The sequence below is a fragment of the Sceloporus occidentalis genome, unplaced genomic scaffold (genome assembly GCF_023333645.1).
Source record: "Sceloporus occidentalis isolate IW3139 unplaced genomic scaffold, rSceOcc1.0.p SCAF_2, whole genome shotgun sequence".
NCBI lineage: Eukaryota > Metazoa > Chordata > Lepidosauria > Squamata > Phrynosomatidae > Sceloporus > Sceloporus occidentalis.
Window position 1 is genome coordinate 122318455 of NW_028316982.1, and position 27406 is coordinate 122345860.

At 40.7% G+C, this 27406-nt stretch overlaps 1 protein-coding gene across 6 annotated transcripts in view; it reads left to right on the forward strand.

The window, feature by feature from the left end:
* Positions 1-27406, forward strand: part of NDST2 (N-deacetylase and N-sulfotransferase 2) — a 118923-nt gene that overhangs the window by 8151 nt on the left and 83366 nt on the right. For 4 of the 6 annotated variants that reach the window (XM_089510792.1, XM_089510790.1, XM_089510797.1 and 1 more), the window contains exon 2: positions 18379-18459. The gene's annotated coding sequence lies outside the window, so the exon portion shown is untranslated. Of the gene's footprint in view, positions 1-5808; positions 5911-18378; positions 18460-25394; positions 25442-27406 lie in introns of those variants that run through there. The other 2 variants (XM_089510791.1, XM_089510794.1) reach the window with 2 other exon arrangements.

The following is a 27406-nucleotide window of genomic DNA, read 5'->3' on the forward strand; positions in this document are numbered from 1 at the left end:
TTGTTTATTTCCTTTTTCTTTTTCCTTTTCTTTTTTTCTGGGAAGTACAGAAGCAAGCATTGTTTGTTTCCTAACTGAGTCAGTTTAGACCAAGTCTTGGAGCATAGCAAACCTCCTATTGGCTACCTGGTATTCTTGCAGCAGAAATGGGAAATGATAGCTGCTTTAATTTTCATTATATAAAACAAGAGTGAGCACGGAGTGCCTCCCGTCAGGTTATTTTGGCAATCCTTCAATTTCCCGAACCATCCTTTTGTTGAGAATTGATGAATTGTCTCTCATGGAAGCCTTCCAGAATTGTGATCCTGCTTTTACATAGGCCTCCCTGCATTGCTGTTGTTTGCCTTCAAGTCAATTCCAACATATGGCAACCCTAAGATGAACCTAGCATGGGCTTTTCATGGCAAACTGAGAGCATATGACTTGTCCAAGTTTGCCCAGTCCAAAACTAGAAGTGGACTTCTGATTGCTTCTGTTTTTGTTCCACTGTTGATATTGTCATATATTACTTCACACCTACTGCCATCTATACCTGGAGATGCCTTTGTATTGGGCTGGCATCTAGGGGGTGCAAACCAACCCATACCCAAGTTATAGCTAGTAACCAAACATAGAAACTGTATTGCCATGTGCATAAGTAATTTCTTGACAACTCAAAATCTGTGGTTGTAAAAATTGGGGATACATTTTTTCTGTCAAGAAAAATATGATCCTACTTTCTGCCCACCATCAGTTAATAGATTTTTAATTGGCAGTATTACAGATATTGTTTGGCATTTTTGTCTTAGGTTCGGTACTGAAAACTGCATCTATGAAGGCTTATTGTCTTCATAGTTTTTGAAAATATAGTGGTGAAACTATTGCCTTGTGTGACTAAATATAACTGAATGATTGAGTGGGCTGTGCTGTATCATTTCAGGGCCCATCAGTAATTTATGAGTGATGTACCTAATGTGTGTGAGGCAAAACACATGGCTACCATGAATTCAGTTGGCAGTGGTGAATACTCCTTACTGTCTATAACCGGCACAAAAATAACTTCTCATTGCTGAAATTCTCGGCAAACTAAATAAAACTTGAGGAAAAGGCATGATGATTGTTTTTAAAAAGCTTTGACTTAAAAACTAATAAAAATAATTCAGTTGAAATATTTGATTAGGGAAAAGGCACTAAATGCATAGTGTGATTAAGAATATTATAACAGTTCCAAAGTTTTATTTGGAAATCATTTTTGTTGGAATAGTTGTAAATACCCTCCTACCCATAGTTTCTTTATTTCTATGTTGCTCTGTACAAGTGAGATACTACCATTCCTCTCCTGTGAGGCAATGTATATACTAGGGAACTGGTGGGGTTAGAAGGGCTAGTGGCAACCACACACAATACCTGCTCCGTAAGTCAAGGAAAGATCAGCAGACTTTGTAAGTATATGTTGCTGGGATGTATTGCTTCAGATTGTAGTGAGTGTTCAATCTAAAATATCCCTTGGTTTGGAGGCATGACGAGGAATGTGGCTGTAACAGAGCCAGATTTCATCGTCCGCATTATTGGCTTGGTTGGAACTATGTGTCATCTGGCTGCTTCTCTCTCATCTATGTTTCTTCATCAGCCATTCCACCTTGTCATCAAATATTTTGTAACAAAGTAATTAGTGCCTGGATTTTCTGGTATGACTTGGTCCTCTAGCAGGGAACCCCAGTGATTGACATCTTAACTAATGGTGATGGAGGTGCAGTAACTGCGCCAACTCTGAGCATTATGGCAGTAGGCTGAAGGGCATGGCAACCATAAGCACTACAGCACTAGCCAAGGTTATGGCAATAGCAGTAAAGAAGTGTGGGGTTCTTTGTAAAGAAGTGAAAGTAAAAATATGGCAGCTGGTAGATCAGGATGGGAAGCCCTCCAGTGTTGTTGGACTGTGTCTTTCAGCATTTCTCACCATTGGTTGTACTTCCTAGGAAGTTACCATCCAGCATGATTCCCAGTCCTCCATTAGACTGATTGGTGTTCAGGGTACCAAAAGCTTTAAAGGATGGGACATCAAGGGCAGACATCCACAGTGGGCCCTATGAGGATACCATGCTGTTGGCCAAGAAAAGTATCCTTCTTTCTAACGTTGCCATGTTGTGGGTATCATTTTTCCAACCAAGCCAATAATGTGTTCTTAATTGGAGTACAAAGCCTAGAAAATGTGAGGCTTATTATTTATTTATCAATGAGTAGTTTTATAATGTAATACAAGACAGTAGCTTGCAAAAACTATCTAAAGATGCCACCTCTGAGGTAAGATTTGAGCGAGGGATTAATTTATTCAGGCTCATAAGCAGTTTTATCATTTTTATCATCTGCAGCTAAATATCTCCTACACAAACAGCTAGGATAGCTTGGAACAAATTTATGTCTTTTTTCAGGCCAATGATTTGCCCCAAATTACTGACATTGGTATGTGTCAGCAAATAGGCTGATTATCATGGATTAGTAATTTCTGTAGATGTATCTGTAGGATAGTGCTCATGTTAATGCCATGTTATCTCGCATGGTTGACAACATTTAAATTAATGAACTATTGTATATTATGCGATAAAAACTGTTCTCTGTGTGCCACCCTTTTGTTGCTCTTACAGGCCAAGAGAACATGTTTCCATCAGGAATTTTCCCACCAGATGTTTGCCTCTCACTCTTCATCAAGGGAAACCTCCAGAGTAACAAGATAGTTATTTTCCTGGGGGAACTGATAGCATCTCAACCTCAGCTAGTCTTCTTTTCTGTCTTATGACATGATAGAGGCAAAGCCAAAACATTCCTGGAGATGCTTTAGGGCAGTGGTCCCCAAACTGTGCCCTTTAAAAGATTTTGGACTTCAGATCCCAGAAGCCTCAGCCATGATTACCAGTAGTCTGGGATTCTGGGAGCTGAAGTCCAAAATCCCTTAAAGAGCACAGTTTGGGGACCACTGCTTTAGGGGCTAGGCAGGTGAGGAGGTACATTACTGCCTCTTAAGTTTGATTAGAAACCCACACTCCAGTGCTCCAGTCTAGATGAAGAGATTTCTTAAAAGAATATATTGAGAGACAGAAGTGAATGCAAATTAAATTATTTGAAAGGGGAACAGAAGGAAATATAGTTTACTAACCTTAAGGTAATTTACACTTGCGGGGATTTCCTAGAGAGCTGCAGTACAAACCACATTCTTGCTTTGTTGTGTGCCATTAATAGGTTAGTATCATGTTTTCCCGAAAATAAGACACTTTCTTATATTTATTTTTCCTCAAGAAGACACACTATGGCTTATTTTCAGAGGATGTCTTATTTTTATTAAGTGTGGTACAACAATCTTCATTTATTCAAATATAGTTAAGTCGTCGTCTTCTGCAACTTCGTCATAACTCTCCAAACCCGGAATTCCATCCTGAATTTCTTGCGACTCCATTTCCTTTAGAGCCCTTGGCCCTGATCTTTTCGCTCCCTTCCCACCTCCTTCCGTTCCGCACCAGTCCTATCACTATGTCTTATTTTCAGGGTATGGCTTATATTGCACAAATGCATAGAAATCCTATGGGTATGTCTTATTTTTGGGGAAACAGGGTAGCTCTGTTATGAATCTAGGAATGATATTCATATTGTTTGAAGATGAGCCATAAATCGATCAAGGCAGTTGCAGCTAACAGACAAGTTTGCACTTCCCTTCATAGTTCCTGATACCAGAGTTTCCACTTTGTATCCATGCTGATACTTTGTGCAATGAATGAATTGTTTTCTGATTTACATATTTCTTTAAAATCCTATTATTAGAATCCTGTAAACTTAGGATAAAAAATGGGTTCCTGAATGGATTCAGCAAAGGATGGTGAGACTTTGGTGCAGAGTAGCGTTAACCATGGGCTGTGACTAATTCTAGAAAGATCGTATTACACAATTTGTTAGTTACCCATAGAATCTGTTTCATAGATTGAAAGCTGTCTGTGCTTTGAGACCTGCTGGGGAAGGCCCTTCTTTCTGCCATACCACTCTTTCAGGTATATCTGGGCTCAAGGGGGACAGAAGGGAGCCTTCCAACTAGCTGCCCCCAAGCTATGGATCTCTCTTCCCAGGAGCAACAGGATTTTTATCAATTAAATTGAAGATCACCTGCTGTTAAACTTTTTTCAATTTTTTAACCTTTATCTGAAATGTATAGCCATTTAGTTAGTTTTTTAGCCAGCTGCACAAACATTAGTGTGTCTAGGGATCAGAAAAACAATGAATTTCTGCTAGGGCTTTGCTTTCCTGTGCCAACACGCTGCTAAAATCAAGCCTTTACTTGTATTGGTTGGCCCTTATGATTCAAATGTATACCTCTTACTCCTGCTCAGCTCTTTGTTATTACTGTGTGGTGGCCAAAAGTTGTTCATTTTATCTTGGAAAAAAGATAGCACTGTCTTTATACTTGGGGACTCTACTCTGTCTTAGACAGGAAGGAATAATGGGGGGGGGGGGGGGGGTCAAAATCTAGACCTGGTCATATCCAAGGTTGATTTTTAAAATCCATGATTTCTTAAAAATTAAAAATCAGATTTTTAAAATCTAAACTGATTTTATTTTTATTTTTTTAAAAAAATCTAAATCAGATTTCAAAAATTTCTTAAAACAATTGGTTAAAAAAAAGCTTAGGTTAAAGTTATCATCATGAATACTAATAATACAATATGAATATGCTATATATAAATGAATATGAATATGTATACAGATGGAAGAGAATATGATCAGTCCTATCCTACAGATGGTATAGATCAGTGGTGGCGAACCTTTTACAGACCAAGTGCCCAAACTGCAACCCAAAACCCATTTATTTATCTATCACAAAGTGCCACCTTCTTCTGGCTTTCTAGTAACAAACTCTGGCAAATTCTGTGCTGGGGTGACAGAACGTGTGCCCATAGAGAGGGTTCTGAGTGCCACCTCTGGCACATGTGCCATAGGTTCGCCACCACTGGTATAGATGAAGTGCTCCCTTTCTCCCTTCCCCCCATACTCATCTGACATGCATACATATGCATATACACAACCTTGTTTCTAAGTACAAAGATAGAGAAGATAAATAAATAGTGAATGGGGGACATAGGAAAGAATTAGAAGTGAAGGAGGAGTCGGTATAAATGCAAGGGTCCCAGCAGGGTGTGTGTGTGTGTGTGCTTGATTAATTAAAATTAATTTGAAATCAGTTCAGAATAGTAACAGAATCAAAGAGTTGGAAGAGACCCCAAGGGCTATCCAGTCCAATCCCCTGTCATGCAGGAACACAGAATCTAAGCATCCTCGAGAGATGGCCATCCAACCTCTTTTTAAAGACCTTCAAAGAAGGAGAGTCCACCAGACCCTGAGGGAGTGTGTTCCACTGTTAAACAGCTCTTACTGTCAGGAAGTTCCTCCTAATGTTGAAGTGGAATCTTTTTGCTTACTATGTACGCACTGAACAATAAAATCAGTATCTCTGCATATGCATGTCCAGAGGAGGGTGACCAAAATGGTGAGATTTATCTGAGATCTAGGTAACTGGATTTTAATCATAGTTGCCATGCATTCTTGACATGGATCAGGAGTGTTGATGCATGCCAAAAAATAAACCAAATATGTATTTTCATAAAGATGTGTACATCTTGTAACTTACATTTGGAGAATATGGGCAATATATTAATTTTACAGAGAACACAGTTAATTGAAATCAATACTTTAACGGTGTTCAGTTAAAACAGAACATTGTTAATAGCAACTTTCTGATTGTTAACATTGATTGTCATGAAGTTCAACTGTCTCTTATTGTTATTTCAGAAACCTGGTAGTCCTATGTACTACTGTTCAATACGTGGACCATGCTCTCTGGAGAGTAGACGGTTAGGTTTGGGTTCCCCAGTTACATCTTTGTAGACTGAGGTACACTTTTGTAACACTTGTTTCATTTTTAAAATGTATTTGTTTATTGATTTTTAATAATAACAATCTAATAGTTCCTCACAATAATTATCATGCATGTTCAGAAAATACATTTTTATTTCAAAAATAAAAAGAGAAAAAGAAGAGGAAAAGGAAAATAATAACATAATTAAGACAATAGGGCTCTGATCCTGATCCTAAGAGTAATGAAAAGAAAAGAAACAGTGGGAGGAATATATTCTACCATTACAGATCCGAATGGCTAATCTTACTGCACTGCTAACAACTATAACTAAATTATTGCTGCTGCTTAGAATGAAGTAATTTTAAGTTTATTTAGACATTTTGTAACAGTAGTCGTTATCTCAGTGTTTGAAATAAAAACTAAGAGAAAAACTAGTGATTTGTTCACTTCTATAGAAATTGTTAAAAAGTGAAATAGATTCATTAGTGTATCAGATATGTTGTTTGATAGTCACAGCTTAATTTTGAAATTAGTGTAATGATCAATCCTATTTTTTTATTTTTATTTTTATTTTTATTTTTTAAAGTGAGATTACTATGCAGGCTGTTGAAGTTCTTACAGTTCATTACTCTGAGGTTAGAGTGAAAATCTAAAGGAGGGAGGAAGAAGTTGACAAAGATCTGGTGCCCCGCATCATGCTCAGCTTGACCATGAAATTCTTAAACACACTTTGTCAATACAGATTAGACAAATTCTTTAAGATTTAGCATAGTATGGTTTGTTCCTTATATTAGTTGTCCATGTTACACTTTCTTTTGCAATAGAAGCCACAACAATGTGGCTAGATAGAGCATTCAGAGCAGCGATAACTTCTATTAGTTACCCATCTTACACTTTCTTGTTCAATAGAGGCCACAACAATGTGGCTAGGTAGAGCATTGCAACAATAACATCTGGGCTTCTGTGTAATGCTCAATACTTTCCCCATGAATTCTTCTATTTTCACAGCTGTAGGTTTTCAATGCTGTTTTTTAAAAGATCTTTTAAACCATGGTTGATGTCTTTCAGAAGATGGGTAATTTAAAATAGCCTGTTGCTTCTGACTTTGGGAGATGATCTCTGTAACAGTTAATAGTTCCTGTTTTCTCCTTTAAGTCAGACAGTCATGAAGTTATTCCTATGACTACTCTTTCTGGCATCTGAGTCAAATGTTATATATCATCCCATTAAAAACACAAGAAAAAGCTAGTTTCATCTGGCGCTTTTCCCAGAGTGTGTTATATTTATTCAAGAAATTTATGTACTTACTAACATAATTTTAATACATAATACTTGTGCATAGGGGGGAAAACCCTCACATTTTTAAGTTTCTTGCACTGGCAAAAACATGACAATGAGTCAACTAGTATATATGTATGTTATTTTAACGGTGGCTACCAGAGTGGAGACTGCAGTCAAGAAATCAAAAGATGACTAGGACTTGGAAGGGCAGCTATGAAGGAACTAGACAAGATCCTGAATTGTAATGATACATAATTAAATACCAAAGTTAGGATTGTCCATGCCATCGTATTTCCCATTTCTGTATATGGTTCTGAAAGCTGGACGGTGAAGGAACTGTTGGGGAGGACAATCAACTAATTTGAGATGTGGTGCTGGAGAAGAGTTCTGAGAATACCATGGACTGCTAAAAAGACCAATGGATGGGTCCTAGAGCAGATCAGGCTCAAACCTTTCCTAGAAGCAAAAATGAATACTACTACTACTAATAATAATAATAATAAATTTTATTTATGTTTCCCCGCCTCTTCCATTGGATCGAAGCGGGGTTACAGACTGTATAAACAGAGATGGTTGTATTTCGGGCATATCGTGAGAAGAAATGGCTTACTAGAAAAGATTATAATGCTTGGTATAATGGAGGGCAATAGGGAAAGAGGAAGACTCCACTCCAAATAAATAGACCCAATCAGAGGAGCTAGAGACCCATGAATCTACAGGAGCTGAGCTGAGGTTAGGGTGACTTGGAGGTCTTTCATACATAGGGTTGCCATTGGCCAAGGTCAACTTGAAGGCAAGTAACAACAAATAACAAACCAACTCCGACTCCACAGTAGAGCCCCATTTTAAGCACTTGGGAGTGGGAAGGTAGAGTTGCAGGTGTATATTTGAATTCTCTCCCCTTCATTGGGTTCCCTGCCCTTGTCTTGAGGGTATGTTTGAGTGAATGAATCTAAAAGTGAGTGCTCAGAGCAGAAGAGAAATTTTGTTGGTGTACTGCTTTTCAACAGTCTCTCTTCCTGAGGGATTCCACACTGGAGCTGCTCTGTCAGGAGATGCTAAGGGTTTCATATCCTTCATTACAGCCACGGTCTAGTCATAGGTGATATCTGGTCCTATCCTGCTGCAGGGTGTTTTCTGTGTTCAGCAGGATAATAGAAATTTGGATGTGGAGCAATTTTCTATAGTTACACTGTCTTGGACAGACCACTACCTCATGAGCTTTAGATTGAACTGTAAATTGAATTATCTGAAAGGATGGAATTACTGTAATTAAGATGGTGTATCCTAGGACATCAGGTGTTGACTACTAGTTCGGAATGGAACATAAGTCATGCTAGATCAGCATTCTGTTCACATAGTGACCAACCTGATGCATCTGAGAAGCCTATTATTATTATTATTATTATTATTATTAACCTTTATTTATAAAGCGCTGTAAATTTACACAGCACTGTACATACAACCTTTTAGTTAGACGGTTCCCTGCCCGCAGGCTTACAATCTAAAAAGACACGACACAAAAGGAGAAGGGAGAGGTGGTGGGGAAGGAATACTGCTTCAGACATATGAAATAACATGACTATAACCACTGATAGCCTTATCCTCCATAAATTTGTCTAATCCCTATAAGTTGGTGGCTGTCACTACATCCTCTGATAATGAATTTCATGGCTTAACTATTTGTTGTATGTATGAATGTTTTATTTTGTTTTGTTTTCGGTTTTTTTTGTCCTGACTTTATCAATATTTAATTTCACTGGATGCATCCAGGTTTTTCTTCAGTGGGAAAGGGAGAAAACTTTCTCCTTCTGTACTTCCTTTAAACTATGCATACTGTCAGGTAATCACATTTTTCTATGCTAAACAGCTCAGAAGGCAGGGCCTTTGCTCATATGATAGTCACTATAGCCCTTTGATTATTTTGACTGCATTTTCTTCACTTTTTTCCCCCAGCTCTCTAATACTCTTTCAGAATTGTGATGACCAGAAGTGGGGACCAGAACTGTACCCAGTATTCAAGTCAAGTCAATGTTTATTGTAGTAGGCAAAGGCCATGACAAAATGAGCTTATCAAAAAGCATAAAACATTTAAAACAAAAGGCACAGACTACAAAGGACAAAAAATGTCCCAACATTTACTGTGCAGTTCAAATAGGCCTGTTACAGACTGCCAAAATAAAGCTGTTCGGGTCTCTTTGGAGATATGCTATTTAAATGATGCATGGGTCCTAAGAGTCCGGAGGTCGCACCAAAGCCACACTCCATGCCTAAGCACCAGAGTGCAGCTTTGGTGCAGCTTCCGAATTCTTAGGATGCATGCATCATTTAAATAGCATACCTCCAAAGAGACCTGAAGCAGCTTTATTTTGGCAGTCTGTAACAGGCCATAGTTAACAGTTAAAAAGGACGAAAGGAAAAAGAGACATCTTTCCTGGATATTAGTAAACATATACAATATAACCAAAAAATCTAATTAATACTTGGTGTTTCCATGGCAATTTATGGCAATTTTATTTAACTCTCTTTCTAATCTTTTTACAGCCATGGCAAAAAGAGCCACTCTGTGTGTTACATAGTCATTGGTATCAGTCAAAAGGAATTGGACCGAATCAACAGTAGAGCTCCCACTTTTGATTGTCAGCAAGGGTGTTAAAATTTTCTTTCTAGGGTTGCTGTACAGTGGACAAATTAACAAGTAATGAACAATATCCTCCACCTGAGACTGACTGCAGCTGCATAGTCAAAAGGCACTTTGTTGTAGTGTCCGCCTAGAACTGCAGTAGGCATTACTTGAAGTCATAGCTCAGTGAAGGCAATTCTTAAAGTAGGAGACTTGAGTTTAGTCAAATATCTGGCTCTAAAATGTTCCGTGTTCAAAAACGAGAACCAAAAGGAGAATTGTGAAGTCCTAATTGACTGCAGATTTTTTTCTTGAATCAGTCCAAAAACGGAATTTTCTTAATTGCCTCTTATCCATGGCAATAACAGTGTTCAACTCAGAAAAGTTATATTTTTGTAAAAGAATTTGAAAACTTGATTTCCAGAACTGATTGTTGCACATTTCCAAGTAACACAAAGCTGGGAGGCGATTAGTTGATAAGGTAGTGATATGTTACCACACTGAACCTAATGGCCAATATATCCCAGTACCTAGTACAGTTGGCCCTCTCTATTCACAGAATCAGACATCCATGGCTTGAAAATATTTAATTTAATGGATAAATTCCAAAACCCAAAAACTGATGTTTACCATTTTATACAAGAGATTGTATTTAATGGGACTTGAGCATGCACAGATTTTGGTTTCCATGTGGGGTCCTGGAACCAAACCCCAGCAGATACCAAGAGCCTACTGTATAATAGTGAGCTTGAGGCCTGGGTATGACATTCAGGGAGGGATCCTGAGGGCAAAGGTGAGTCATAGGAACTCTGTGGTAAACCTGGGTAGAGGATCCATCACATTCTTAAATATACATCCAATCCCTTAAGCACTGAAATCTTTCCTGTTGAGCTGCTGTTCTCTTAACTGTACAGTGTTTACGTCTGTTTTTGTGTGTGTGCAAAACGAGTATGAATTTTTCCTTTATTTAGCTATATATTCACAGAACCTAGCTCTATCTGCAGTAGATTTTTAAAAATAATATTTACAAATATGTGAGATTTTTCAGTGACATGTCATTCTCCTCTTAAGACTACAGGGGGAAAATGCAGATTCTTAGTTCATATCAGTAAAAATAACAGAATGTTAAGTATGAGGGCATAAGGAGTGAACTCTCCATTTGGTTCAAAGAAGTTAATGATGACAGTAGTCACAACATCTGAAATGTTGGCCAAAGAACAAGTACTTTCAGGAAAATAATTCAGCTATTGCTAGTGCTACAGATCACATCATTTTCTTGGTGGTGAAGTATTTCTAGACTTTTCATGTGAGTCTAATTAATAATGCTTTGTTAGTAACCACTGTATCTATTTAACATTTGTACTTTAGCATCTATATTTTCATAGTATTTTTGTAGTTTTCAGTGTACACCCCTCCACCCTCGAACAGCCATTGTTGTTTTATGCTTTTAAGTTGGTTTTGACTTATGATGACCCTATCAATGAGAGACCTCTAAGAGCACCAGTCATCAACAGCCCTATTTAAGTCTTGCAAATTGAAGGCTATGACTTTACTGAATGATGTGCTCTTCTGCTTTTCTAATTCCCCTTCACGTTGCAAAGTATTTTTGACTTTTTGTGTGAATCGTGTTGTCTCATGATGCAAAGTACAACAGATTCAGTTTAGTCATTTTAGCTTCTATTGAGAATTCAGGCTTAATATGGTTTGGACCAATCTGTCTTTTTGGCAGTCGATAAGGATACCTAGAACTCTTCTCCAGCACCATGTTTCAAATGAGTTGATTCTTTTCCTACCAACATTGTTCACTGTCTAATTTCCCAACTATATATTGACAGATACTTTCACTTGTATTTGGTTTAACTTTTTGTCTTGAATCCTGGATTGAGAAAAGGATGATGTATAAATACATATCATACTATAATACAGTGGGGCCTTCCGCTCTGTGGGGAAACCATACATGCATGCATGCACCACCTAAAATGAGACATGGTAATCTGTGGACACTCAGATCTGCACACTGATACCAAGGGCTCACTGTAATGATAATCCAGTCAGCCCTCCATATCCACAGATTCTACATGGATTCAACCAACCATGGCTTGAATATATTTGTTTAAAAATCCCAAAAAGCAAACCTTGGTTTTGTTTTTTACTTCCCCATTGTATATAAAGGGACTTGAGCATCCATGGATTTTGGTATCTGTGGGGTTGGGTGGCGTCACATAATGCCAACAGAAACTTCATGCACTTCCTTCCCTCGGAGGAGGGGGGAATATTGTGGACCTCACAGCCACAGTATCCCTTGTCACATGCAGAGAACCCACCCAGTTGTAGGCATACTTCACAGCTCCTTCTATCTACCCTTCCCCCCAGACATTCACTTTTCCTAATCTATCCTGTGCTGCGTTACATTGTAGGTTTACAAAATCTTAAATATTTAATGTCTTCATCAATCACTTTGCCTGTGGAAGTCTTTGCTATTTACTATTAGTAATATAGTTTGTCCATTGTTTGTCATGAATTACACAATCAAAAGCTTTACTTTGCTCTAGAAAGTATAGGATGATTTTCTTTTGAAACCCTTTTAGTATGCCCTTTTAGTATGTTTGCAGTATGACCTTTAATGTGCCTTCCTTTTCTGAATCCAGCTTGCATATCTGACGTTTTCTGTGTATGTGTGTTCGTGTAAGATAGCTCTTTATGCATCAGATGAAATGGCCTATAGTCTGCAAAAAGATATGCCATAACAGATGTCTTAGCATTTAGGTACGTCAAGACTGTTTTTGCTACAACAGACTAACATGCCTAACATCTACCCTGAAAAATATTAATAGCATGTAATCAGGAGGGCCTCCATCTGGTTGATTTTTGTATTAGCATGTGCTCTGTATAGTACCCAGACTTCTCTACAGCTGTTCTTGTATATTTTTAAAATTATTTGAACCTAATACAGTAGAGCCTTGCCTTACGCAGGGATCCGTTCCGGACCCCCTCGCGTAAGGCAAATACCACGTAAACTGGAGCCCCATTCAATAGAATAAGGCTTGTGCTCCTCACACACTATTCAGTATATTGCATATGGTGCGCCCGCATATGGAATGGGCATGCTGTAGGATGTTTTTGTGACTTAATTGCTTACTGGGAGAAAGTTGTCTGTGTGTGTGTGTGTGTGTGTGTGTGTGTGTGATATGTATATATTACAGTACAACACTCTAGCTTGAAACTGTGTTTTGTAAAAGAAGTAACCCAATTTTGATGTTCCATGTTGAGAATTCTTGGAGAACAGCCGAAGTCCAAACAGATGTTGCCAACATGGGTCTCTCATAAAAAAAGTCATGCCAGGCTAATTTTATTGCTTTTTGGTAGAGTTGCAGGCTTGGTAACTTAGGGGAGTCTTTTGGATATAGTATATCTAAGTTTCAGTAAGACTTTAAAATCCCCCCATGATAATCTTACAGACAAGCTGATGAAATGTGGGCTAAACAGTGATGCTATCAGGTGGTTTGATCAACTGAATCCAAAGAGTGCTCACCAAGAGTTTTTCTTTATGTTAGAGAGGACTGATTAGTGTGATGCCATAGGGTTGTGTCCTGGCCCTGCTAGTGTTCAACTTATTTATTAATTATTTGGATGATCAGATGGAGGGCACACAAATTAAATTTGCAAAAGGCACCAACTTAGGAGTGGCAGTTAGCACCCAGGAGGACAGGTACAGAATTCAAAATAATTTAGACATATCTGAGAGCAAACAAAATGAATTTTAACTAGGATAAAGGTAAGGCACTACTTTTAAGCAAGCAAAATAAAGTGCACTAATACAGGATGGCTGACATATGGCTGAACAAAAGTGCATGTAAAAAGAATCTACCACATGAATGTTTCCAGAGGAGAGCAACTTAAAGCCTGAAACAGAGAGGCCAAATAGAGCAGTGGGAGACTGTGATGGCATCATTCGTGCCAGGACCATGGCGACCACATGTACCTGGTCCCAATCCAGGCTGCCACGGTGGTCCTGAACTGGGCTGCCAGAAAGAGCAGATTCTATCTGCTCCTTCTTGGTCTGATTTTTTTGCAAAACACACAGCCTTGGTGCAACCTCAGGCTACGTTTGGGGCATACATCAGGGAAACAGCATGCCACCAATGTGACCTGAGGCCGCATAATTTTGCCTGTGCGTTTCGGGCCAAAGATGGCAAAAGATCTGGAAACGAAGCCTTATAAACAACAACATAGGAAGATGAGTGTGTTTAGCTTCGAGAAGAAATGACTGGCCACTGGTCTGAAGGAATATCTCTTAGAAAATGGAACAAGCTTGTTTTCTGCTGCTCCAGAGACTAGAACATGAAACAATAGATTTAAATGACAAGAAAAAGATTCCACCAAATATTAGGAGTAACTTCTTGTTCAGCAGTGAAATAGATTGCCTCAGAGTGTGATGGACTCTCCTCCTTTGGAGGTCTTAAACAGAAGTTGGCTGACTGTTTCTCAGGAGTGTTTTAGTGTACATTTGTGCATGGCAGGAGTTTAAACTAGATGGCCTTTGCAGTCTCTTCCAGCTCTATATGTCAGGGTGAAATGGCTTCTCAGAAATCTATGTTATCTGTAAGGAAAGATCTATGTAACAGCTCTGCAGGGCTATGCATTTGTTTATCAGTGTTATCTCTCATGTCAGCTGTGGTTACCCATAAAGATTTATTTGATGGTTCTCACTGTACAAAATATTCTACATCTCAGGAATGTCTATCCCATCAGTGAAGGACGCAATGTGTGAATTGCCTGAGAACATACATAAAAATCTACATGGAGGTCATTTCTTGATGCCTTGCTATACATGTGTATATGTGCCTTCAAGTCATCTCTTACCTTATGGTGACCCCATGAATTTCATAGGGTTTTCTTAGGCATGGAATGCTCAGAGGTGGTTTTGCCAGTCCCTTGCTTTAAAATATAGCCTACAATCACTGTTATTCATTGGCAACCTCCCATCCAAGTAGTAACCAGGGTGACCCTGCTTAGCTTCTAATGTCAGACAGGATCTGGTGCCTTTGCTATATAGGTCTATGCCTGATTTCATGATGCATTTTGAATTGATTTGAATTCATAAAAAATCTTATTTACCTGTTCAAATTGTCAAATGGTAACTCATTTAATTATTAAATTCATACATTCACAGAACAAAACAATCTCTGTGTAGCTTACAGTGCACACTCAACTCCTTAATTACAGAACTCCTTAGATAATATAATTTTAAAATTTTGTGAACACAATAGATGAAAACACATGCCATAAAAACCACAGTCTAAAAATACAATACTGAATTCATTTTGTTCTTTTTCTAAATTTCATTTACCAACTGCTGTCTCAAATTTGTCAATCATTTCTTTACTGATCATTTCCCATATTTTTAGCCAATTGCTAATAAAATCCATTGAAACAAAGTCCCGAAACAGACGGGTCAAGAGGAGCGACTCCCAGTTGCTTTGGGAATGTGGCATGCAGACGATGCACGCCCCCGACACATCCAGAAGCTGCTCTGAAGCCACCTAATGTGGCCTGAAACCGCCAACAAAAGTTGCAGTGAAAAAATGCTTCTTTCCAGCAATTCATTTGGGACCATGGGGGTGGCCTACTTCAGAAGTGAGCCGTCCAGTCGCCGCATTCCCAGGCTCCAAGCCGCCTGTCTGCTTTTCCCCAAAGTTTATAAATCAGGTTTCAAATATGTTTACTTATGTGAAACAAAGATTGTTTTGTTTATTTACAGTTTATAAAATAGTAACAAGAATAGTTCATGTTTATCACATATAAAGCTATACATAGAATATTTCTTATTAATCTACATACATCTAAGTTAATGATTTCTATGTAGGTTTATAAGAAATTTCATATACATAAGGTCAGTACATTTTTACATCATATTAAATAAGTCAGCACGCAGAATTATGTGGAACATCTCTTCCTCAATATATCTAATAAGAACTATTCAGTGTAGTTTTATAAGTACAGTTATCCCTTTTAATTTGCGGACTTGAAGTCCAGTCTCGCTTTTTGCAAAGGCAAGGCGGGGAGGGATTAAAATGGCGCATGCGCGGGAGCACACACCCATTATAATCAATGGGCTTTGTATATGTGCAAATCTCCATTTTTGCGGGTGGCAGGGTTTGGAACGGATCCCCGCAAAAATGGAGGGACTACTGTACTGTTACATTGCATTCCCCTTGCAGTTGTTGAGAGACAAAGTGAAAGCTGTACAAATAGAGCAGGACTGAAATAAGTTGAAGCAGAGGGATGCCTAAAGAGAATAGTAGAGGCAGCTCTTTCTGTAAAACACTTTTGGCACTGGGAAGGGGAATCTTTAAACTCAATTGCCACCACCAAACTCTAACACCAAGATGTAAATCTAATTTCTGCCTGATGCAGAAATTACTCCCTCCCCACAAGCTAGAATGAATACTAGAGAAGCAGTCCACAACAGTCAGATCATAAATACTGCCCAAATGTCTGGAAAAATTAAGTATTTTTTCTCTTGGCAGCAAAAATGTGTTGATGCTAAACAAATTTCCTTGTGGAAGAGTGTTCCATAAATCTGGGGCTCCCACAGAAAATAAATCATTTTAGAGCTGCCAACAGGCTGCTTTTTTGGGAGCTGACATCCGTAAAAGAAGCCTCTCTTTCCTGTCTTCACTTTTCAAAGTATTGCTTCTTTCTCTGATAGTGGAGTTGGCAACAAGAAAACATTGAGGCCAGAATCCTTTCTCTTTACTAAACTGGTGGTTAATATGCTGGCATAGGTTGTGGCAGCAGGAAGAAAAAGCAGCTCTTTAAAAGGGATACAGAGTTTTTCATGATCTACATAATCAAAAGCTTTGCTATATATAATCTTCAAAGCACAGGTTGATTTTCTTCTGAAATTATTTGGTGTGCTCCATTATCCGATGTATGTTTGCAATTTTATTTTTCCTTACCTGAACCCAGCTTGGACATTTGACATTTTTCATTCCATATATGGTAAACATCTTTGTTGGAGAATTTTGAGCAACACTTTGCTTGTATGGGAGATCAATGCAATGGCCGTGTGATAACTGTATTCCCTGGTATCCCCTTTCTTGGGGATGTATATTGAATGTTTCCAATATGTGGGCCATTTTTTTGTTTTACATATTTATTGACGGATTTTAGTTAGTACTAGAGTAGATCCTGTCTTAAAGCAGCTCTGTTGGTATGCTATCTGTTCCTGGTTATTTATTTCTTCCAAGTACTTTGAGTGCAACTTCCATTTCATTTTCTAAAACTGGGTTCATCTTCAAATGGAGTGCTGTGAATATATCTAGGTTTCAGTAAGGTTTTGACAAGCTCCCCCGTTATTTTGTAGACAAGCTGGTCAAATGTCATTGATGCTGTTAGGTAATTTGATAAAATGAAAATAAATAAATAAATATGAACCCAAAGAGTGCTTGTGGTTCCTTAGGACTGGAGCATGGCTTTGGGGTGGCTTCCGGCGTCTTAGGACGCATGCATCATTTAAACAGCATAACTCCAAATTGACCCAAAGCAGCTTTATTTTGGACTGTCTGTCCGGGTCCTAAATTACTTTCCAACCTCCTGTAACCCTCCAACTCCTTCCCCGTATAAAACTATAACTATTAACACATTAAACAACAAACACAAATCCAGTTAACACAATTAACACAGACTATAATTTACTTTTCACTTCCCAAACCTAAGATTATTAATACTCTGTGTGTGTGTGTGTGTGTGTTTTCTCACTGTTGCTAACTTACTTTTATTTCTGACCTAAAAAATAAACAAAATTGCTTCAATCCTCCAATTCTGCAACAATAATCTTCCATTCTTTCTCTTTTAAATAAAACAAAATATTTCCCAATCTTTTCAGAAATTCTTGAACCATTTTTCTTTAATCAGTGTTGCTAATCTGCCCATCTCAGACAGCTTGAAAACCTTTTACAGTCTGGAATGTAGACTGAATGCTTCTAATCTGCGGGCCATGATTCAATAAAAGAAAAAATGATGCTTGGTCAAGTAGAAGGCAGCAGCAAAGGAGTCAGACTGCATTAGACTGGATAGATTCTGTCAAGAAAGCCATAACCCTGAATCTGCAAGGCACGAGCAGGACTGTCGATAGGGTGACTTGGAGTTGTCTCATTCATAGAGTCACCTTAGTCAAAGTTGTGTTGATGGCAGTTAACAACATATTTCCCCACACTTTGCCTCCTTTTCATTTCAGTTATAAATCTAGGTAGTTTCTGGGTGAGCCAGCATACTATGAGATTAAAAGTATCCCAAGATTATGGGGCAGGCTACAAATAACTAGAAAGTGACAGTTGCTGGTATCTCTAAACTGATGTTTGGTGTTTTTACATTTTGTTAAATGTCCATGGCCATAGAGCGCTTCAAAGATAAGCAAAATTTTGCTCAGAGACGGACTGTTAAACTCAGGAAATTATACTCCTTTTTGCTGTAGCCTGGAATAACTATATGCTCAGCAGTGGCAACACTGAATCTTCTTACAGGAAACCTTTGCATATATTTCTGATTGTCCTCTGCTATAAATTTCTAATTGAAGACCTTTTTTCTCTTTTAGCTTAAAGGAGTGTATTTGTTTTGCCTCACAAATCAACTTACCATTTCTGTGCTGGTGACTAAACAAAGTGGTCTTAGAAAGGTAAGCGCTCAGAAACTTTAAGATATATTTACATTTCCCTACTACCAATGCCTCTCACCTCAAAATGTATTTTTCCATTGATAATATGAACGAAAATGTATCACCCATCAAAGCACTGTAATATTTTGGGTCATTCTACATCAGGGATAGGGAATGTGCACTCATTCCAATGTTGGCTGACTACAGTTACCTTCAGGCTCACCAGTATGCCAAAGTGCTGAAGTATCATGGGAGTTACAGTTCAACAACATCAGGAAGACCACACATTCCCATCCTTGTCCTGCAGAACCATGGAGAAGAGAACCTGCAAGGTTCTTTTTCAATTTTTACCATGGAAAGTTGTGATTCTATTTTGGGCTGTAGAGGTGCTTTTTTTTGAACATGAATAAAAATTGCAGTACTTCAGTGGTAGTATAATTGCTGCTAAAGGCAGAAAATATGAACTAACTCTAGCAAAAACACAAATCTGGGCATTAACAGTTGGAGTATTTGACTGAGGAAGTGATTTACATGTTAATCTAGTCTGTTGGTGAATGGCAAGGCCTCATAGTGGGAGGATATACGAGGAGGATTTGTGTCTACCTTGGGCAGCTCAGAATATCAGCCCCATAAAAGCCCATAAAGTCACCTTAGGGTTACCATAAATCGGAAATGACTTGAAGGCACACAACAACAAGGATACCTTTGGGCAACTTTCAGCTCTGTCTTTGACACAAGATATATTTTCGCATTTATAGTTTTAATAAAAGGAAGGTATTCATGTTGTTCTTCCACTGTATGGAACATTTAAAAACAAAAGTTCAATCGCTGTTTGGGTATAGCAAGGTATACACATTAAATTAAGTGCATAAGTGGTTGGAATTGACAGTGGAAAGTAGTAGAATCCAGCAACTTCTTTAGTTGACTTTATAAAGGTTAAAAGAAAAAAAAAATCATAGGCCAGTGTAATAGGACCATGCTGTGTAACTATCATATGATATATTGTTCTGTGAAATAGCAACTGAATATTAGTTATCTTGAGGTTTTGTTGTCACGTAACGGAATAACTTATCAGGAGGACACCAACTAAGATGTGATAAATCTTATCAGTCTTGAATTGAGCTTGGAAGCAATTTGGAAGCCAGTGTAGTTCTTGCAAGACCAGTGTTATGTGGTCTCTAAAATATACCTGACACCAACCTCGCTGCTGCATTTTGCACTAGTTGCAGCTTCTGAACACTTTTCAAGGACACCCCACATAGAGGGCATTGCAGTAGCCTAATCAAGAGGTAACTAAGGCATTAACCACTGTGCCAAGATTTGCCTTCCCCAAGAAAGGATGCAGCTGGCACACCAGTTAAAACTGGGCAAAGGGCCTGCTAGCCATTGCAGAAACCTGGCTTTTTAGGAGCACTGCTGGATCTAAGAGAACGTCCAGTGAAAAGCCTGATCTTTCAGTGGGAGAACAACCATTTACAGAACATGCAGCAATCCCAATCTCAAATTGGTTTTTCTGCTGACCATCAACACTTCCATCTTGCGTGGATTAAGCCTCTTCCTCTTCACCCACATCCAGTCCTTTATTGTATCTAGACCAGGGGTAGGCAACCTTTTTGAGCCGGGGGCCAGGTTGCTGTCCCTCAGAGTACTGGGGGGCCGAAGCCAAAAATTTTGTCTCCAAACCGGGACAGATGTAGGACATTTTTCCAAATGTAGGATATATTTTTAAAATGGAGGACATGCGAAAAAAAGTTGCTGCTATTTTTAGGCATGATCAAAATGGAGGGCATTTTGGCATTATTCCTAGACAGATAGCAGAAATGTACTTCCCTTTCTGGCCAAACCACCCCCCTCTTCATTCCAAAACACACATGACAGCACATTTGAGCATTTCACGTGGCTTTATATACCATGGGTTCTTGCAAATTTCATAGAATCATAAAATCATAGAGTCGGAAGAGACACAAGGGCCATCCAGTCCAACCCACTGCCATGCAGGAACTCTCAATCAAAGCATCCCTGACAGAGAAGCTTCTTGCATAACCAAACCCTTTGGGTTTAATACTTAACATGGGGTAACATGGCTATGCATACTGAACATGTCAAGGTGGTTTAACAAGAAGTGAATTTGCCCTTGGTTAATAAGAATACAGAAAAGGGAAAATAAATGCACACAGATGGGGCCAAGAACCCACTCAACAACCACAACAACAATACACAGGGCAGGAAAATAAAAAGGCACACACACAGATGGAGCCAAAAATCCACTCAACAACCACAACAACAATACACAGGGCAGGAAAATAAAAAGGCACACACAGAGATTGGGCCAAGGACCCACTCAACAACCACAACAACAATACACAGGGCAGGAAAATAAAAAGGCACACACACAGATGGAGCCAAAAATCCACTCAACAACCACAACAACAATACACAGGGCAGGAAAATAAAAAGGCACACACACAGATGGAGCCAAAAATCCACTCAACAACCACAACAACAATACACAGGGCAGGAAAATAAAAAGGCACACACACAGATTGGGCCAAGGACCCACTCAACAACCACAACAACAATACACAGGGCAGGAAAATAAAAAGGCACACACACAGATTGGGCCAAGGACCCACTCAACAACCACAACAACAATACACAGGGCAGGAAAATAAAAAGGCACACACACAGATTGGGCCAAGGACCCACTCAACAACCACAACAACAATACACAGGGCAGGAAAATAAAAAGGCACACACACAGATTGGGCCAAGGACCCACTCAACAACCACAACAACAATACACAGGGCAGGAAAATAAAAAGGCACACACACAGATGGAGCCAAAAATCCACTCAACAACCACAACAACAATACACAGGGCAGGAAAATAAAAAGGCACACACACAGATTGGGCCAAGGACCCACTCAACAACCACAACAACAATACACAGGGCAGGAAAATAAAAAGGCACACACACAGATTGGGCCAAGGACCCACTCAACAACCACAACAACAATACACAGGGCAGGAAAATAAAAAGGCACACACACAGATTGGGCCAAGGACCCACTCAACAACCACAACAACAATACACAGGGCAGGAAAATAAAAAGGCACACACACAGATTGGGCCAAGGACCCACTCAACAACCACAACAACAATACACAGGGCAGGAAAATAAAAAGGCACACACACAGATTGGGCCAAGGACCCACTCAACAACCACAACAACAATACACAGGGCAGGAAAATAAAAAGGCACACACACAGATGGAGCCAAAAATCCACTCAACAACCACAACAACAATACACAGGGCAGGAAAATAAAAAGGCACACACACAGATTGGGCCAAGGACCCACTCAACAACCACAACAACAATACACAGGGCAGGAAAATAAAAAGGCACACACACAGATGGAGCCAAAAATCCACTCAACAACCACAACAACAATACACAGGGCAGGAAAATAAAAAGGCACACACACAGATGGAGCCAAAAATCCACTCAACAACCACAACAACAATACACAGGGCAGGAAAATAAAAAGGCACACAGAGATGGGGCCAAGAACAATACAGGAGAGGAAGATACATGTTGGAAATGGCTACCTACCTCCTCCTTTTTCTTTTCATTTTCGGCGCCAAACAGCACCCGGAAATGGCCCCTTTTCCCTCCCGCTCGCCCATGAGAGGCTTGAGCTCAGTGCTCCTCCTCTTTCTCCTCCTCCTCCTCCTCCTGGGAAGCCATACCTTCCCATTGGGACTGGCCAGTGGTCAACTGGGGCTGGAAACAGCCCCGTCCCCAGCCTTTTCCTATTGGCCAGCCAGCCTCAAGGGAAGGAGCTGCTCTTTGTGAGCCCCCTGCGCGCGTGCGTGCGCACACACACACAAGCTCAGCAGGCAAGGAACTCCCGGGGGCTGTGGAGGCGGAGGAGGTGGGTGGATGGCTGGCCACATAAGCAGCCAAAGGCGCCGCCGCAGTTATGGCGGCGGCAGGACTGGCCTGGGGCCGGTCCGAAGGCCTCAGCGGGCCTGATCCGGCCCGCGGGCCGTAGGTTGCCGATGGCTGATCTAGACAATGATTCAGTACTACCACAGCTTCATTGGCATCAGTTATAAGGGAGGAAGAGAGAGAGCTGAGTATCATCAGTATAGATCAGGGGTTAGTAACCTGCGGCCCGCGGGCCGGATCCGGCCCACAGAGGCGCCAAGACTGGCCCCTGCTCGCTCCTGTCGCCGATTGCCGCCGCTCCGGGCGCCATTTTGTTCTTTAAAATGGTGGCGAAGTCTCACACAACAAGAAAGGTTGCGTGAGACTTCGCCGCCATTTTGAAGAATAAAATGGCGGTGCCCATCTAGGAGGCCCGGTGCGCTCACTGGAGCCCTGTTCGAGGGCTCCAGGGCCGCACCGGGCCTCCGAATGGGTGCCGCCCCCCTCCCTCCGCCCTTCTCCCTCCTGGCTCCACCCTCCACCCTCCTGCCTACACCCTCCTGGCTCCGCCCTCCGCCCTTCTCCCTCCGCCCATCTCCCTCCTGGCTCCGCCCTCAACCTTCCTCCTCCCCCCTATAAATGGAAGAGCGGGGAAAGGAGGAGGAGGAGGCAGAGAGAGAAAGAGAAAGAAAGAAAGAGAGAGAGAGAAACCGACACTCAGACCCAGAGTCACTGCCACTGCCACGTGAGAGGTTGGTTCATTGGGGGAGGGGGATTATCGGAAGCTACACCTACTACCTGTGCCTTTGTGGTTTGAGACAGTGTGCATGCATTTCCCCCTGCTTTGTGGCCTTCTGGTAGCTTCCATGCTTGCAAATATTGTTGTTATTATGCTTATATCCCTTGGTATTCTCTTTGCAAAATCCCTCCACATGGGCTGGCTTGCTCCTTTCTGATTTGAGACAATGTGCATGCATTTGTCCTGTTTTGTGGAAGCTCCGCCCCTGGCATGTGGCTCCTCCCTGGAGGGTGGAAGCTCCGCCCCAGCATGCAGCTCCGCCCCCGGGGGGTGGAAGCTCCACCCCCGGAGGGTGGAAGCTCCACCCCCCAGCTTCGCCCCCCCCCAGTTGTCTGAGGGACAGCAACCCGGCCCCCGGCTCAAAAAGGTTGCCTACCCCTGGTATAGATGCTAAAAAGCATGGGAGACAGTATTGATTCATGTGGAACCCCACAGGCTAATTGCAAAAATACTGAACAATTTTCTCCCAGCACCACCCTCTGGGAACATTCAGCCAAAAAAGACTAGAGCCACGGCAAGGCATTGCTGCCAAGCCAAATGACCTAGAAGGATACCATGGTCAGTGGTATCAAATGGTGCTGAAAGATCCAGGAGGATCAACATACTTTCCCTGCCAACACTCACTATAGGTCATCCAGCAAGGATGGGTACCATAGGCCCAAAGCAGATGGGTGGCAAGGAGCAGCCTCTGGCTGAGATTGGCCTGGGGTGGCCTGGGACTGCACGACCTGCTCTCAAAGTAACTGTCACAGGAGTGGATCAAATACACTCCTTTTTTTTCTGTTGGTTTGGGCCACCTTTGGCAGCCTCAGAGTGCCTTCCAGCCACTTTGGGGAAATGCGCCATCTGAACACTATGCCCTTGAAGTAGCCAGAAGCTGCTTCATTTGGCCCATCGATTTTGGACCATAGTTATAGCTTCTGTGTAGTTATGACTGTTAATTTGTATTTTAAAAGGCATGTTATTAACTACCAAATGTAAGCCAGATCTATTTGGCTGATTGAGCAAAACAGACCGTTTATATCTGATCATTTTACTGAAATTTTCTATTGACAAGGCACTTTAATTTCAACTATCTTTTCATTCCTCTTTCCATCCTAATTTACAACCATTTAGAATAAAGGTTAGTCATCCAATATGTGATATTGAGATCCTTTCATGACAAAAGAAAAATCAGTACAGCCATGGATTAATACATTGTGCACCTTCTGTGGATGTTGTGTTTTATATTTTGCCAGTTAAAAATTTCTAGCTCTTCAGAACAATTACACAGCTACACTCAGCATTCAGTTACTAGCTCCCAAGTGTTCCCTAGTGTTTGACATGTTCCAGAACCTAGAATATGAGGGGATTTGGCTAATGGTGATATGAAAAATAATTGTGAACTCTTAATTTTTCACGGTCAAGCTACATTCTAGGGATAAAGCTAGTGTGAGATGGATGCAAAACCCCTAGAGGAAAAATGATTGTTATACACTGCTCTGATAACTGTCCATATTTCATTTTTGGATCTATACATGAGAAGCTTAGTCCACAACACCAAGCGCCATAGCAGTGATTAAATTCTGTTCAGGGGATTCTGGCACAATGGGATAAATTATAATCAGTTTCTTGGAATAGTCTGTCTTTTTCATGGATGTCTTCCCATGGTTATCTGTTTTCCCTGTCTGGCAAACTATTTTGCATCTTTGTCAGATTTGGGTGCTCCCCCACTAGAACATTACTGTGAAACTGACATGTTTCATTCAGTTACTTTTTATAGAGCATTAACAGTTAAGTCCTGGTTGTCCTACATTATGTTTTTCCAGTCTTTTCTCAGATTGTAGGGCATCCAGCTTCTATAGGTTTAGCACAGGGGTCGGCAACCTGCGGCCCGCGGGCCGGATCCGGCCCGCCAAGGCCTTCCTGCCGGCCCCTGCGCAGTCCTGCTGCCGATTGCCGCCGATTTCCCCCGTTTTCGCGCCGCTCCAGCCGTCATTTTGTTTTTCAAAATGGCGGCCGAAGTCTTGCGTGACCTCAGGATGGCAAAGGTCACGCGAGACTTCAGCGTCCATTTTGAAAAGCAAAATGGCGGCGCCCATCTAGTAGGCCTGGTGCAGCCCCTGGAGCACTCCAACAGGGCTCCAGGGGCTGCAGCAGGCCTGCAGCAGGCTCCACCTCGCCCTCCGCCCTCCTCCTCCTCCTCCTCCCTAAGAGCAGGGAAAGGAAGAGAGGCAGAAGGAGTGCAGAGCCAGGGAGAAAGGGAGCCAGAGCCGCAGCGAGGCAAGAGGTTGGTTCCTTGGGGGAGGGGGTTAGCTGGGTGGTGTTTGTGCAAAATGCTCTCTCACCAACTTGTGGCTTTTCTGGGTTGACACAGTGTGCTTGCTTGCTGCAGTTTATTTTCAATTGCATTTTAGTAATTTCCTTGCTTGTAACATTATTATTATTATTATTATTATTATTATTATTACTACTACTACTTGCCCTGGGTGTTCTTTCTGCAAAATCCCCTCTGAGCACCTTGTGGCTTTTCTGGGTTGACACAGTGTGCTTGCTTGCTGCAGTTTATTTTCAATTGCATTTTAGTAATTTCCTTGCTTGTAACATTATTATTATTATTATTATTATTATTACTACTACTACTACTTGCCCTGGGTGTTCTTTCTGCAAAATCCCCTCTGAGCACCTTGTGGCTTTTCTGGGTTGACACAGTGTGCTTGCTTGCTGCAGTTTATTTTCAATTGCATTTTAGTAATTTCCTTGCTTGTAACATTATTATTATTATTATTATTATTATTACTACTACTACTTGCCCTGGGTGTTCTTTCTGCAAAATCCCCTCTGAGCACCTTGTGGCTTTTCTGGGTTGACACAGTGTGCTTGCTTGCTGCAGTTTATTTTCAATTGCATTTTAGTAATTTCCTTGCTTGTAACTTTATTATTATTATTATTATTATTATTATTATTATTATTACTACTACTACTTGCCCTGGGTGTTCTTTCTGCAAAATGCCCTCTCAATGAGAAGGAGGAGGAGGAGGAGGAGGAGAAAGAGGGGGAGGAGGTGGAAAGGTGAGTCATTTCAGGTCTGCCTTGGGTTTTTTCCATTAATTTTTAAAAATATATAACACTTATTTTTGTTTTTGTTTTTTATTTCATTATTTTTATTATTGCTTTTTATTGTATTTCATTATTTTTATTATTGCTTTTTATTTCATTTCATTATTTTTATTATTTATGAAGGTGAGACAGTGTGACTTTCCAAAGTGCTGTAACAAAGGTCTGCTGTAACAATGATAGTGGTGGTGGTAGTGATGATGATGATGATGCTTCGGTGGAAGCTCCACCCCCAGTGTGTGGCTCCGCCCCTGGAGGGTGGAAGCTCCACCCTGGCATGTGGCTCCGCCCTGGAAGGTGGAAGCTCCACCCCTGGCATGTGGCTCCGCCCCTGGAGGGTGGAAGCTCCACCCCCCGGCTTCGGCCCCCCAGTTGTCTGAGGGACAGCAACCTGGCCCCCGACTCAAAAAGGTTGCCTACCCCTGCTTTAGCACTTTCATGTGTGGGGTTTTGATGTGGACCATTAAATACCAGGCAAGTGAACCTATTATAGTTTATCACATATTTGTCCTTCTGGTGGGAACCATTTTGCATTATTTTATTTTATTTTTACTTGAAAGTTCTGGGTCCCCCCTCCCCGAAATGAAAGCCAACTATACCACTATACTGGAGTACCTATAGTTTTAATTGGATGGGATTGAAAAACCTTTCTGATCATGGCATAACATCAAATTTAGGAAGATATGAATATCATTGGGTACGTTTCATTGTACTACCTCTAGTATTATAGACAGCATGCCTCTCAGTGCTGTCTCTCGGAGAGCATGAGTAGGAGAGTGCTGTTGACTCCGTTGCTATTGACCAGATGTTTCTCAAAGCATCTGGCTAGCAACCCTGGAAACAGAATGCTGAATTAGAAAGATCTTTGGTCTGGTCTTCAGATATCTTCCATTCTTATTCTTTAATTTCATTTTTTAAAAAAGAGGTGTGATCAGTGGTTTTTAAAAAACAGGATCATAAAATGGGGCTAGGCACCAGATGGTCCCACCCAAAACAGCTGTGACATACTGTTTTGTTCCATTAGACAGAACTTGAGCAGGACAAGACCATAGAAAAACAAACAGCGAAAAAATGGTTGCAGTTCCTCATGCAGCAGACAACAGTAGAGCAATAATTGTGTCATAACTGGAGCTTCGGA